This window comes from Chinchilla lanigera, unplaced genomic scaffold (assembly GCF_000276665.1).
Source record: "Chinchilla lanigera isolate Chin_1 unplaced genomic scaffold, ChiLan1.0 scaffold00181, whole genome shotgun sequence".
Classification (NCBI taxonomy): Eukaryota; Metazoa; Chordata; class Mammalia; order Rodentia; family Chinchillidae; genus Chinchilla; species Chinchilla lanigera.
Window position 1 is genome coordinate 333,015 of NW_004955582.1, and position 15,540 is coordinate 348,554.

Sequence of the window (15,540 nt, forward strand, 5' to 3'; positions counted from 1 at the left end):
GGAAGTGGTTAGTACTTTTGAGTTGTAGATACTGATTTACATATCACATGAACTAAAGCATTAGAATTTAATTTGTAAATACATGATATTTGATCGTATTTTGATGCCTTATTAACATAAAACAATTGTTTTATATTTACACATTGCATTATTATTGTGCTTTCATTTTGAGTTTGTAACTTGGAAAGTTTTTTAAGTCAGGGAATGATCACCTGCCTCACGCAGCTTGTGGTGACTAAAAGGAGCAAAATGGGACTCCTAGTTAAAGTAGACCTCTGACCCGAACTTGGCGGTTCTCTCATCTTTCCAGGGCAAACACTTCAAAGGTTCATTACTTTCTTCCATCATCCTAAGAGATTCTACCCCATTTTTCTCCTCCATTGACTAACCTTTGACTTCCTAGACCTGCATCTCTTTCCAGCAGAGGTGAATAAACGTTCTTGGTGTGTGAAGATTAAAGGCTCACAGCCGTGTAGGTGCCCTGAAGCAAATTTATTCAGAATTAATTTGACACTTCTAATTGTGGTTTGTTTAGGATTGGAAACCAAATAGAATTCAATAGTGTATTTTGAATCTTATGGCTTAGTGCTTTTGTTAAAAACAAGAGGAAAAAAAAAAATGACCAAGTGCCAGTAACATTTACTCTTCAAAGGAAAGCTTTTGTCTTTCTGTGCCTGGTTATCTTCAAGAGTTGCAGAGTTTAAAAAAAAAAATCAGTGGAAATATATTTCTGTCTGATGTATAAAAGACTTTTAAAAGAGTCATTGTTGACATGAAAGGGGAAACATTCTGATTTTCTGGGATGTAAGCCTTCAAAAACAAGCCAGAGTAAAAGAACATGTAGAAATTAAAAACTCATGATGCCAGGAGATGACCTGTGTGGATTATTTCAGAATTTAGTGAGTGTCTCAGAGGTTGATTTTGCTCTACATGTTTATGCCTGAGAACTTCCTTGCCTTAGTGAGTAGTCATTGTCTTTGCTTTAGGGTGAAAATCCGTTTAATGGACCCTACTGTTCTGAAAATGCAAAGTAGTGCCACAAAACATACTGTATGGATATGGACTCCAAAGAACAAAATTTATTTCTGTACAAAGAATGTACAGAAAGCATTGCTCTAAGAACCTGTAACTATCCATCAATCTTCCTTCAGTAACTGTCACTCAGTTTATAGGCCTTTTGTTTGTCTATAGGTTTTAGACTCTGAACTGGTGGCTGTATTTTGCCAGTTACAGTCAAGTGATTCTGGTCTTAAGTGTAGTATCTGGAAGAGGTAGAGGAATCAAGAAGTGAGAAGGACCAGGTCCTCTCACAGGCACACCTGTTAGTGAATGGGTGACACAAAGTTTACTGTGCAGTTGTGTTTCCAACACAGTGGATTCCTAAGAATGAGTTCATTATAATCTGTAAGAATGGAAGATGCCGAGCAGCCATTTGTTAGTATCTCTTGAGTTGGGCTGGTAAAATAGTCCACTTAAAATCATGAGAGGATGCCTTTAAGAAGTGAGTATAGGATAGAATTAATTTCGTTGCACACAAATGCCATCATCTCACAGAAAAGTTCTAGAATATTTTGTGCTTTATAAATATTTATTAAGAAAGTCTTAGTGCTGTATAGCTTTAGCATAGTGAACCTTTTGAAATTTCACTGGGTGGAGATTTTATTACAGCCTTCTCTCTCTCCCCCCTTTTTTTTTTTTAGGAGAGATACACTCATTTCTCTGTAAATCTTGACTTTGAATTTTAACTTGAGAATAAGTAGAAGAGATAAAGGAGACCAGTGCCCAGCGCCCTGAAAGCACCTTAGTCTGTTCAGTGATACCATTGCTTGGGAATACTTTTACAAGCCATGCTGTCAGTGTGACACTATCATACTGGTTAAAGCAGCAGACTGTGACCCGTGGGATTCCTAGCTGCTCCATGGCTCTAAGACCTGGAGCAGAGTATTTAAATTCTGGGTGTGTCAGACGTTGTTGGTTTTTGTAAAACTGGTCTTAATGACAGTGTCTGCTTCATAGGGTTACCCTGAGGATTCAGTAAGTTAAGAGAAGCACTTACAGAGTGCTTGTGTATTTTCACTGTTTGTTACATTTGCCAGTTTGCTTATTTGGGATAATTATTTTCTTTTGAGAGTCAGTACTTACAGTTACTAAACTAAATTCCTTGTAGAAATACAGTTGTTTTGGAATGATACCTCACTTAGAAGATAGGAAGGCTGGACAAAGAGGTGTATCCTGGTAGAGCTATGGAATAGGTCACTTAGCAACATCATTTAGTGCCCACATGTGTGGAGTTCTGTTCCACCTTCCTTTGTTTGCTGGATTGCATCAAGATCAAACAGTTTACTTCAGAGGGGTTGGAAATTTGGTTTCTTGGAGGGATTTGATTCAGGGGGCAGCTAGTTATGGTCTCTCAGATCAGGATCTTGAACTGCAGTCCACGTGGAGCCAGGCTCAACAGTACCTTGGCGCAGCACAAAGAAACAAGTCTTACTTTGCTCTTTCCCTTGAATCAGTACCACGACCAATCTGGGAAAAATATTTTGGTTCATGGCTTAAATAGCAGTCAGCAGTCTTTTATTGTTGTTGATACTGTTTTTCACTTAGAGAAAATTTGGAAGATGGTCATCTGTGTAGTGCTTCCAAATGCGTTATTATTGTGTAGACCCTGTAGGCAGCAGCTGCTCTTATTTTCCAAAGTACTGCAACCAATCTTGCTATCATATGGCCAGCTTTGGTATCACTGGCTGTATTTGATCCTGAACTCACAGTTGCATGCATACTAAGGCTTTCAGTCACAACATTAAAATTGAAGGGTGGGTACTGTATTTTGATAGTTTATTTTCTCTTTAATCTGTTCTTGATTTTAGTGTTCAATTTACTCTTAATTTTGAATATTTCAATCACAAGTAACGTTTGATTTTATCTATCCTTTTTTGGGGGGGTGGGGATTCAGGGAAGTTATATAAGTATATGATGTACTGAAGTGATATGCTTTGACTTGACCCAATTAGGATTTACTTTAGCCCTGAGCCAGCTAAAATAAGATTGAGCTAATTTATGCCACTATCTTTTCCAGTAATGGGGAACTGGAGCAGAACCACTTCTTGTGCTAATGCTCTTCTCTAAAACATACAGATGATGATTTACATAGACAGAAAAATTATGCACACTAGTTGCATTTTAATCTTGTGGTGGATTGTAATAGCGGAGTTTGCCTTTTGACATAGTTTTCTGCTCTGAAACTTGATCTATTAGATTGCAATCAAAGTTAAAAGCTGTAGTGGGATAGATATATTTACTCTCCGTAAATGCATTAACCACAGTCACATAATCAATTTTATTCCCTGTGAAGTAAATAGTAGTCATCAATAACAACACCAACAACAATACAGTCTTTATTAAGCCTTTACTTTGTCCCGGGCAGTGGGTGAAGCTCTCTGGTTGGCAACAATTAATTGTATATTTCCAAATAGATAGTAAAGAGAATTTTGAGTATTCCCAACACATACAAGCAATACATGTTTGAACTGGATGGATGTGCTAGTTACCTGCTTTAGTCATTATATAGTATATGCATTATCAAAATACCACATTTTGCCCCATAAATGTGCACAATTACCATGTGTCAATTAATACAAAGCATACATGTTAAAATAATTTATATCAAATAATTTTTAAACTAGAGACTACTGTCACTTTTTAGTTTTTGTTTTACAGATGATATAAGAAGAGACATTAGCAAACCCTTCCCAGGTTACAGCTTTGTTAGTAGGTTTGGTTGTTTCTGACTTTTGCACCTGAGCTGGCAGTCTCTGTTGTATTTTTATTAACCTCCACATTATAAATAGGCATGTGGAGTCTTGGCAGCAGATGGCACATTCCAGTGGGGTGACTGAGATACTAGGTGTGGACAAAGGAATGAGAGACCTTGTAACAAGATATAGGGAAGCATCCTGATGCTAACAATGGAAACTTTTATTATCTCTGTATCTGCAGGGACAGGGAAAGAGATCCATTGCTGATCAGAAGAGCATCATTGAGCTACAAGAGAGGGATGGCAGGAGCTGGAGCCTTAGACTCAGGAAGTCAGCCACCCATGGGGTCAACAGGGAGTGAGGTTTGGAAATAATACGTGGACCCACCTTCCTCCCTCTCTCCAGTCTGCCAGTGTTCTCCATTGGCCAAACTCAACTGAAAGCCGTAGGGAAGGGGATTCGTGGATACAGTGCCAGTTGCTTCTGGTCCAGACTGATTGGTAACAGATGGAAAATTTGGAGGGAAAACAGGAAATATCCAGTTCACAGATGCATTACTCAGAAAATAATTTCTTACTGTCAAAACTTCAGTAAAGCCAGAATTTTCTGTCTCTAGTGATTTGATCTTCTTTTTAATCTTAATTTTTTATTTTGTCTTAATTGTGGCAGGAAGAAAATAGATGGAAGACACTTTCCTTGCAGGTGCCAGTGTTGCCTTTAGGATTTTGGGCAAATCTACTTTGGATATACATCTTTTTTTTTTTTTTTTACTTTTCTTTAAAATATGAGTAAGAATATTAATGCTGTCCCTCTTCTAAGTCGATTTAATGGGGTTATGAAATAGTTATGAACTTGGTATATGTAATAATATGTACATTATCCACATTTTTCCTTTCTTATAAATCTTTTTTCTATTTATTAGATCATTTTTCCTATGTCTAAATATTACCCTTTACTATTACTTTTACTAAGGGTCTACTGGTAAGTCTTTGAGTTTTCTTTATCTAAAAGATTTTTTATTTTATGAAGGATAATTTTTGAAAGATATTTTTGTTGAGTATAGAACTCTAACTTAGCAGTTGTTTTCTTTCAGAACATTGAACAGGTCAATCCATTGGGCCTTTGGCTTCTATAAATACTCTTGAGAATTTAGTTATTTTAATTATTACTTCTTTGATGGTATACTTGAAGAGTTCTATAATTTTTATTTTTTGCGTTCTTATTATGATGAGCTTAAGATTATGCATTTATTCACAACTTGCTTTTTTCCCCCCTAAGCCCCTTTTTAAAACAAAAAGAAGATTGGGGTACTAAATTATTTTTTAAAAGAAAAATGATTAAAAGCACTAGGTAATGAGGGTTAGTTAATATAAGGTAAGAGGTTCTCTTTTAGGTATGTTTACACATTCCTTACTAATACTGCAGAATGTCAGCCAGGAAAGGATGGAGAGAATCTAATAACATTCCCTGTTTCTCTTTTCTGTGCTGGAAAGTAGGAGAAGGGAAGAAAAAGTTCTTTCCCTATGTATCTAGAACACTGTGAAAGAAGGTGATTGATCGTTAGGAATCTGTTGCTTGTCATAGTAAAATATAGGTTGTTAGTATTCTCTTCTGTTTCTCATTTTATGATGAAATAATGTATTCTGAAGGGGCAAGTGCTTTTTAATGAAAAGCATTATATCAACTCTGAGGCATTATACAAATTTAAGGATCTTGAAATGGTTGGAGATTGTTGTTGTAAAAGACAAATTGTTTTATCCAATAAATGTCAATCTTTTGTGAAGGCCACTATGCTACTGAAGCATTTTTCCTGCCATATACCAAATTTGTTTTATATTAGTGTTACTGAAGTCACTTCATACTGAGGTCCTGTTGCTACTCAGAACAAAAGCATGTGGAAAAAGGAAAATAAGAGGAAGAAAAAAATGCTGTGATTTAAAATAGGAGTCTTTTTACAATCACTAAACTATGTTGGAGTAAAAATGATGAACTCTTTTGCTTTTAATAATAATCTGAGTGTGTGAACTAAATCCTGTAAGGTAGATATCTTAGTTGTTATACTGATACTGCATGATGGAAAGTATCTGAGGCATTTTGATTTCTTGAAAGGCTATATTTTGAAAAATTTATTTTGTAAAAGTAGACATACAAAAAGCATATGCCATTATTATTACCTAGAATCTAATAAAAGATAGCTTTTGTAAATTATAACCACATGTGTATAGGAGTTGCTTTCATAGTTAGGTTATTTAGGTACTGGAGTAATTTATTTCATATTTTAAGCATTGAAATGTCCATTCAAGTTCCATATTTTTGTGGCTCTTGTACGACATATGGTAGAAATGACATGAAATATTTTGGTAAGTAATTGAGATGGCAAATTCTGCAAGCAGTCTAGTGGATGAAATAATGATGTGTGCAGGGACATTGTATGCATGCATTATCTATGAGGGATCTTTCCTAAAAGCTATTAGATGCAAGGCTTCTGTCTTAAACTTCATAATCAGAAAAAGCAAGAACATAAGGGAATATGGTTGAATGATAAGCAGGTCTTTACTAAATAGAATATATTATACTTTTGGACTCTTGATTTGTAATCTTATATTTGTCTTTGAAGTAGCAATTAGCTGAATACATGCAGTAACACAGTTGGGACTATTTTTTTCCTTCTGAAATGGCCCCTCTTTGTCTGATTTTAAAGGATGGCAACATTCTGATGCCATTTGAACCAAACAGGAATTTATAGGCTGTTGCAATCACGTAGCAAAAGTAATCAGTAATCATAAGAAGACCATTCTCATCCCACCACTCAGAAGGCATGTGCTTCATATGATCTACTTCTATTCATGGCGTTTCATAAACTACCTAGGATTTTTTACAAAGCTGCTTATTTAGTAATGAATTGTGTTTTAAAAATTGGCTGTTCTGTTTAAGAGTACAGTCATTGCCTTCCCTAATGCATGTTTTTGTATTTGTTACTAGTGACTCCTCATTTGTAGGGACTGGTTGATTGACACTGAAAGTGTCCTAGAACCCAGAGTGTTAAAAACTTGGGATAAGTTCCAATAGATTTAGATGTTAAATCTGATTGCAAATGAACAAGTTCTGTAGAGGCATCAAAAGGGGAAGCAGAATTGTGTTATAATGAAATATTTGATCATTTTCAACTTGTATTGTACTTTTTGCAATATTGTCACTTTATCCTCTCCAAAAATGAAGTTCTAAAGCAAACCAATTACAAGATATTTAGGAGGTTTGCAAAATGGCTTGAACTGCTGGATGGCAAATCAGTCAAAAGCTAGGTAGGAAGGAAGTGGCACATGCTCACTGGAGTGTGTGTCGGCAGGCTAGGGTTGAAGATGGACAAGTGAATCAATGTCAAGATGATGTTGTTTGTGTCATCAGCACATCAGGCAGTGAGGTAACTGTATGCCTCCCCCAGATGTGATTCCTGGGAAACAGCAAGGAGAGGTCTTCAGCACCCCCTGAGATTTACACAAGAAATACACAAGGGAGGAATGGATTTGGAAGGTACGGGTACTTACAGATCTGTTTCTGCCCTCCTGAGCTAAGAGAGTGGGCCAGAATTCAGGGCCAAAAGGAACTGTGAAAGCAAATGTAGAAGTTCATTTGTTAAGATTAGCCTTATCTTTCAGGCAGGAGTGAAGGAGATGAGAAAATGGAAATCAGTGAGTATCTGAAATCCTTTGTTTTTAACTGTATTGTGCTGAAGAATTGTACTGCTGAGGTGTCTAAAGTTCCATATTTGGTGTTTTATGTTTACAGAGCTTAGTAGAGCACCATCCATTCCAGTCAACACCTAGAAAAGGTCCTGAGCTTCCTACCATAATCAGCCCTCCATCTCAGTCAGGTGACAGTGTATTTAGATGATTGTAGCAGCTTTTGAGGGATGGATAGGTCTCTTTTTGGAATTCTGAAAATGCAAACCCAAACCACTACTTTATGAAAACAATTTTTAAAGTGGCATTTATATTTATTGTGTTCTCAATCCTGGTATCATTTTTTATGGGGGACATAAGAAGACTCCAGCTCTTACTTATGGCCTAGTAGGAGTCACTAACCATACTCAAATGAGGGAAAGTGGAGTCATCAGCAGTACACATATGGGGAAAAAGGAAGCATTTCTTTAAGAACATAAAAACAAATATTATGTGCTTTTGTACAGATTGTATGTTTAAGTCCCAGATGCTTTTTGGTACAATGGAAAGAATGCAGACTTTGCGATCGGAGAGATCTTGGTTCATTTAGTAGTTATGAAACCTGACACCAATCTTGTCACATCTTCCAGCTTGGGTTTCTTCATGTGTGAGATATAGATGACGTTAATGAGGACCTAGACCCTGGCATTTAGTCTCTATGACATTAGAGGCCCTGGGTTAGGGCCTTTATATAGGACAGATGACTGGGTTCCAGGAAGACCAGGTATAAGCATGCCTTCAGTAGATTTCCAGGTGATTGCACATATCACTAGAACTGGGCATCCCTAGCCTGGACTAAGTTAGTAGTGGTGAATGAACCCGGGAATATTGGCTCATGGCTTCAACCTGTTTTATGTGCAAAGGAGGAAACTCAGAGGCAGGTAAGTAAATTGGTTTGGTGACTGTTTTAACAGAGGCACATGATGTAGAAAAATACGTATGGTCATTATTTGCAGCATGATTGGTTCATTAATTGTAATTGAAAGAGATGAGGAAGTCTGAAAAGGGGTCAAGTTTATGAAAAAGAAAAATTTAATTTTAGCTTATTGAATTTAAGGTGGTTGAGATATATAGAGCAAAAGAAATGCATGAAAAAAATAATGTTTTGGGTTTGTTTGTTTGTTTGTTTGTTTTTAGATAAGGTCTGACTGTGTTGCCCAAGCTGGCCTTGAACTCACTATGGCAATCAGACTGACCTTGAACTTGTGGCAATTCTCCTGCCTCAGCTTCCTGGGTACTGGGCTTACAGAAATGTGCTACCACACCTGGCTTGAAACACAGGATTAGAAAAAAAGACTCATATGTTAACTTAATATAATTCAAGTGGAAATACTCAGAAGTGATCTAATTGCGTGGTGTGCAAGGTTATATCTGATAGGTTCAGTTGACAATTGTTAGCCCAGACATAATAGCTAAAACAGTACTGAATTTTCAGAGTGAGAGAAGAGTGAAGGTAATGAATGGGAATGCTCGTGGTTAGGGAGCAGGACAGGAGAGTCATGAAGAAAACCAAGGTTGTTAGAGAAGTTTGGTGGCAAAACCACCACAGCAGCAGAGCACATCTACAGCAATCCTTACTGACTGCAAGACTGTGGCCTAGGGTCTTGTGGGTGTCACCTAGCCTGAGGTGATGCTTCAGAACCCAAGCCTGTTCTGCTGTTCACCTCCTCATTCCTTCCCCAGAATCCACCTTCCCCTGCGGTCTGTCCCATCTTGATGGATGACTTCATACTGGCTTTCCCGGCTGAAACTCAGGATCTTCTTGACTTTTTGTCACTCTTTTACTTGATCATTATGTACTATTATTTATCCTGTATTTGCCATGTTCATTCGCCCACTGTCATTTGCCTACTTCCACTAATTCCAAAGTGTGTGGTATGGGTTTTTAAAAATCATACTTATTGGAAATAATAGTAATAATTTCTGCCATGCTGCAAATGAAACCATAGTCGTTATATTCAAAACAATTCATGCATTTTGGGCAAGAGATCTCATCATATTTTATCCTCCAGAGTGGGATATTTCTGAGAGTTAAATGAGATTCTGTGAATTGAGCAGGATGAAAGGCATTGAGAGGGCCTGTCCTGTGTGAGCCAGGATTTGTAGTCATCCTAGCTCAGTGGTTCTCAGCTGGACTGATTCTCTTCTTTTGTCTTAGTTTACTTTTCCTGTTGGTGAGACAAAATACCCAACACCCAAAATCAAAAGAAGAAAGGTTTGTTTTGGTTTGCAGTTTGTAGAGGTTCAGTCCATAGTCAACAGGCTGCAAGGCAGGGTGGCACGGTGGGTGGCATTGCATAGAAGGAACAGTTCATGGCAGGCAGAAGGCAGCAAAGCAACAGAGTAGGGAAGCAGCAGCAGCAAGTGACAAGGAGCTACAACAGCAGCTCTTTCTGTCCCTTAAATTCTATGTGGGCTACACTCACACCTAGGGTGAGGTACTCCTAATCCTAGCATTGCATCATTAATTCCAGCATCACATCCATAACCCTAGTATCATATGCTCAAGATCCAGCCACTTCCAAAAAGTTCCACCTGTGACCACATGTAACTTGGGAGGGGGGAATCTAGACACAAGCCATGACACTGTCCCTCCCCAGAGGATATTTGGTAATGTGTGGGAACAGTTTTGGGTGTCATAAGTGGTGGGGACAGTTTTATGTATCATAAGTAGTAAAGGTATGGTTGATACTGACATTTAGTGGGTAAAGGCTATAGCTCAACATCCTGTAATGCATTCTGTGGCCCCTACAATGAGGGCTGATTTGCCTTTCTTCATTGCATTAATCTAGCAAGTGTTCAATTTCACTCTGTGTGCCAGGCACTGTGCTAGATACTGGAGATATAATTAAGACCAAGACAGTTAGGATCACTGAATTTGTGGAGTTTGCAGTAAAGACTTGAGACTGAATATATAATTGCTCAAATATGTCACCCCAGCAATGAAAAATACCCTACAGGAATAGTACTTGGTGCTTTGGGAGTTTGACCTAGAATGTGAGGTTAGAGGAACATTTTCTGACATGAAAATTCAAATCTGAAGGATGAGTAAGCCTGAACTAGACTAAAGATTCTTTTCAAGAGGAGGGAGTGGAGCTTACCAGGTGCCAAAGGGGCTTGGAGACTAACTGGTCTAAGAACTGACCAAAGGTCAGTGAGGTGGGGAGGGGCAGAATGGGCTCCTGGAGGAGCCTGGTCAGATAATCCTGGGGCTGATCACTGGTTTGTTTCAAAGGATTTTAGTTTTCACATGGGAAATCATCTAATCAAAGGAGTGTGGTGATTAGAATTTCACTTTAAGGAAGATCTCATTTCTAAAAGATCTGTCAGTATCTGGAATTTTTAACATACTTGCAGCTCTCAACCTGTATATTCTCCTCACATACCTACTGGCTTGCTGTTAGAAGACTGCCTTGATTTTTGCTAGGTATGAGGCAGGAGGATCACAAATTCAAGCCCAGCCTGGGCAACTTAGTACTTAGTGAGATCTTGTCTGAAAATAAAGTGGAATGAAATAAATGAGGTGAAATGAAATGCTTGGAATGATCCTCTGTGGGAAGGCCCTGGGTTTGAGCCCCAGTACCACCATCATCACCAACAAAATCTATATATTATAACATTCAGTGGCTTAAAAATAGTGCCCATTATTTTTTCCTGTTGATATTCTGTTTGATAGAATGTAATCAGATGGTAAGAAATGTACTTTCCCCTATGTGGCATATATTGTTTATTATGGGGGAATAAGAAATGTACATTTTCATTAGTATATGTTTCTGATGCATAATAATTACATTCATTTTGGGGAATTGGCATGTACACATCACATCTTAAACATTTTCACCTAAGAGCTGTTGGAATTTTAAAAGAGAAATAATGTGGGTGAGAGATATTTTCATTTTGTTGATTTGACTCTTACGCAGAGGTTTCCTGTGCCTTCCTAGCTGGGCTGCACTTGCAGTGCTCTGAGCCTGTGCCCCTGAATCCCCTTCTGCTGCTTCTCTACCTGTCTTGCCTTTCTTCTGTCATCTCTGTTGTTTAAATTTTACTTGGTTTCCGGATCCTCCATGGAGCCATTTGTGGCTTCACAGTGTCAACACTTTATGATGTCCTTCACTGTGCTTTGCTCATCCTTTGTATTACTTCACACATGGTGTCTGGTTTGGGCTTTTTTTTCTTGTGACTGGAGAGGAGCCATAGCTCCATGACCTTTACAACACTATGATGCAATACAGTGCTACTTTAACATGCACCATGTAGCTGCACTGGGAGTGCTTATGAGTGAGGGGATGGCACAGGCACGATCAGTACTTTCAGATAACAGACAGAGGTTGAGGAGCACAGAATATAGTATATAGATGCCTTCCATTGGGGTCCGTCAGGGACCTCCCATTTCATTTGGGGTGAAGTCTAATTTTTAATTCAAAACCATTGTGTACTCTTAATTTTTATCACTAACCACTTTTCCATTTTCATCTTCTTGAGGGAGAAAATAGACTTTTCTGGCTGATAGAAACACATGTGCCTTAATGGTTATTCTTGTACTATGCCATTTTCCCTAATAACTTTGCCAGCCATAACACCTGTGCACATAATACCTGCCCTCCAGTTTTTGTTGTTGTCATTTTGAGACAGGGTGTCACTGCAGTTCAGGCTGGCCTGGAACTCACTTCGTAGCCTAATCTGGTCTCAAATTTACAGCGATCCTCCTGCCTCAGCCTCCTGAGTGCTGGGATTACAGAGGTGCACCACCACGCCTGGCTTGTCCTTTAGTTTGACTCTTGCTTTACCTGCTTAGTTTTTCTTCATAGCATCTGTCACTTCTGAAAAAAATATATATAATATTTTGCTTCAAGAGTACAAAATAGCCATTTCTAAAAGTTATATCAGCTTTTTTTCTGGTTAGCAGTTTGCTTGTTTAGCCTATGAACACGATTAGTTAGATTTAGTAGTTTTGTGTTGACTTTTGAATAGGTCCAGTAAGAGTAAAACTTAAAAGAACAGGTTAACCTTGAGTTCTGGATGCAGTGATATCTGTAGAGCAAAAGCTATTGTTCAGCCTCCCCTCTGTGACCTCTGTGATCTCTGCAGTTTGCTGCAGAACTCAGTTTTGCAGAATTCTTACTGCTTTGTTGTCCTTGCCAGCTGGCCTTGGTTCTCCCACCATGGTTGTCCTTTGATTGGTTGTCCTCTGCTTGGGCATTTTTGTTACTAGGTCTTTCTCATTAAGTCATCTGGCTCTTAATTTTGAGGGTAATGGTGGAGAGCAAAAATGATGAACTTCCATTCACAGAATCCTCAAATTGCATCTTAAAAGTCATTTTGAATTTTCCATTTTTGTGAAGTTGATATAGAAGGGTGAGGAAAAAACACCTTGCTATGAATCAGGAAACAGATTCTAGACTTCATTCTTCCTGGTTCCCAGCCTTTTCTGTTCAGCAGCAGTTTTTTGTTGTTGTTGTGTTTTTTTTTCCGGTGCCGGGAATCGAACTCATGATCTCATACTTGCCAGGTAGGCGCTGTACTCCTGAGCTAAATCCCCAGCCCCCTCAGGAGCAATTTTGAACATCAAAATGCATTGGTATGAAGCTTTGCCTGAAGAAAACAGGTATGCAGGAAAAGATGAACAGAGTATTATTATTTTTAGAAATTGCAAAAGTGACTCTTTAACACATACTTGGTTAAAGATAGTGGGTGATTTGCTTAATGCTGGACTTATTTCCACATTGGAAAAATTTGGCCATAATCACATCTTCTATTCTGCATCAGGGAAGGATTTTAGCATCTAGTGTTTTTTGTAGAAAGATTTGTTGCCTTGAACTTACACTGGAGAAAAACCAACTTTTTTCTTTCCTTTGCAAGAGGATATATCTGCACACTAGCTCTTTTGGCATTTATGCATTCAGGCTCAGTGCCAGAGGGGGGCTACCACCTGCGCACTCTTTTAGCATTCCCCAGTTTTGACTTTGTATTATTATTTAATGATCAGGAGGGATAAGGAAAGGATATGAGATAACTATAAATAAATTTGGTTATATTCTATATTGATCTCAAGGGCTCCTTTTGAACTCTTGTTGTCAGTGATAAGTTCTGTATTTACTTGTTGGTCTATAATTATTGATCAGTATGTGGAAGTTGTAGTATTTCTATATTTGCATATAAATATCATTATAAAGGTGAAACCAGAGTAAATTGTTCTGGGAATTCCACAGTCATAGTGTCTCCCATTGATCAGTATAAATTTCACCGTGCATAATCCTTCCTTTAAGGTGACAAACATGCAGAAATTGCAATAGTATTTTATGAGTGCTATTTTAGAGATATTCTTTTGTGGCTATAGTGAGATAGGGATGGTCTATTTTATTTGAAGGCAAAGACCTTGACTTTGTGAGAAAAAAATTTTAAGAGAGGTGTGTGTTTTTACCAGGCTGTGTCAGTTAGTTTTACTGTATATCAGCAACCCCTAAACTTACAACTATGTATTTTGATCACAGTTCTTCGGTTGTTAATTTTGGTCTGGACTTACTAGGTGATTCTATTCTTGGCTGGTTTATTGATTTCCTGGAGCTCCTGTAACAAATTACAGCAAACTTGTTGGCTTAAAACAGCAGGAATGTTTTATCTTACAGTATTAGAGGGCAGAAGTCCAAATTCAAGGTGTCAGCAGGGTGACGGGTGACTCTGCCCCATGATCTCTCCAGCTTCTGGTAGCTGCTGGTGCCGTTGGAGTTGCTTGGAGTGTAGGCTCAGCACTCCAAATGACTCTGTTCCAAATGACTTCCTGTCCTGTGTTTCTCAGTATATCTTCTCCTTTTCTGTGTCTTGCTTGTAAGGACAACCATGGTTGAGTTTAGAGCCTATCTTTATCTTCCTACAGGGAAAAAGTTTTATCATATTTCCAGTGTATCACACTGCTACAGGAGAAGTTTGAATGGAGGTGGGAGAAAATATTTGGGGCATAAATATTGAACTAAAATGTTAAGCCAACCCAGGCCATGCCAGAATAGACTTTATATATCTGTTCTCAGGTAGTGTGTTGACTGTGTCATTATATAAGTGTATTTGTATGTATGATTTCTATTTGTTGATCCCCTTCCCCAGTTTTTATTATGAGAAAGTTAAAATGTTTACATAAAGGTAGATAGTGTAATGACCTTTTTTGTATACAGTATTCAGACTCAACAGTTAGCATTATGGTGTGCTCTCTCTTCTGTACTTCTGTCTATCCTATTTTTATTGCTTTTTCGTAAGATAAATTCACACATATTGAAAGATCAAATCTTAACCATACAGTTTTTAAACATGAATGTATTCATATATCCTATACCTTTCTTAAATTATAGAACATCTCCCACCTAGGAAGTTTGTTTCTAAGATGGGCATTCTTGCCCACACCTGTAATCCAAGCACTCTGAGAGGCTGAAGCCGGAACATTGCAAGTTTGATCTCATCCTGGGCAATTTAGCAACTTAGCAAGATGTTGTCTGAAAAGAAAAAATAAAAAGGGCAGAGGATATAACTCTGTGTTAGTGTGAAGGCTCTGAGTTCTTAGTATCATCAAATAAAAAACAAACAAAAAAACCCTCAAAAAACATGACAGTTTCTTTCTATCTCTTTTCAGTAAATACGCCCTTTCCCCCCTGCTCCAAGGTAACTGCTTTCATGTTTTTTCCACAGTAGTTTTCTTTTAACTATTCTAGAATTTTATGTAAATGAAATTATACAGTAGATACATTTTAATGTTTGTCTTCTCTTCTTCAGCATAGTATTTTTTGCACATTCATCCATGTTGTTGCATGTAACAGTGGATACTTATTTTTAAGTAGAGTTTCCTTCAGTGATTATGCTGTAATTATGAAATCTCTTCTTCTGAATAAATGTTTTTTTTGTGAACATATTTCATTTATCTTATATAAGTAGCTATATTTTTGCTGGGTCAAAGAGTTGGTATATCTGTTCTATTCTAGATGTTAAAAAATGAATAAATTCCCTGCTTATGGGACTTATAGTCTAGTGGAGATAGACATAAAAAAAAATCACCAAACAAATAAAGTAACATATCAGACTGG

At 37.7% G+C, this 15,540-nt stretch overlaps 1 protein-coding gene across 1 annotated transcript in view; it reads left to right on the top strand.

Annotated features, from left to right (window-relative positions):
- The window catches only part of Bbs9 (Bardet-Biedl syndrome 9), a gene marked incomplete in the record, with an annotated part of 405,589 nt that overhangs the window by 110,089 nt on the left and 279,960 nt on the right, over positions 1-15,540 (top strand).